This window comes from Musa acuminata, unplaced genomic scaffold, assembly GCF_036884655.1.
Source record: "Musa acuminata AAA Group cultivar baxijiao unplaced genomic scaffold, Cavendish_Baxijiao_AAA HiC_scaffold_528, whole genome shotgun sequence".
Classification (NCBI taxonomy): Eukaryota; Viridiplantae; Streptophyta; class Magnoliopsida; order Zingiberales; family Musaceae; genus Musa; species Musa acuminata.
In genome coordinates this window covers 12501-12880 of record NW_027020773.1, presented here as the reverse complement: position 1 = coordinate 12880, position 380 = coordinate 12501, and positions in this window count along the sequence as shown.

The window sequence follows — 380 nt, the reverse complement described above, 5'->3', positions numbered from 1 at the left end:
GAAAGCCCCATCCAGCCCTGTGCCACCCGGGGGGTTCCAGGGTGCTGAGATGGCTGACGTTTTGCTCCGCTCACGACGGTCACCGCACCACGCAAGAACGGACCATAAACAGGCCAAAACAGCCCAAAAACGGGCCAAAACTGGTCATTTTTGGCTGCGCGAGCGAGCGGCGAGCGGCGAACAGCGAGCGAAGCGTGAGGCAGCACCGTCCCTGCTATACGAAAGCCCCATCCAGCCCTGTGCCACCCGGGGGGTTCCAGGGTGCTGAGATGGCTGACGTTTTGCTCCGCTCACGACGGTCACCGCGCCATGCAAGAACGGACCAAAAACAGGCCAAAACAGCCCAAAAACGGGCCAAAACTGGCCATTTTTGGCTGAGC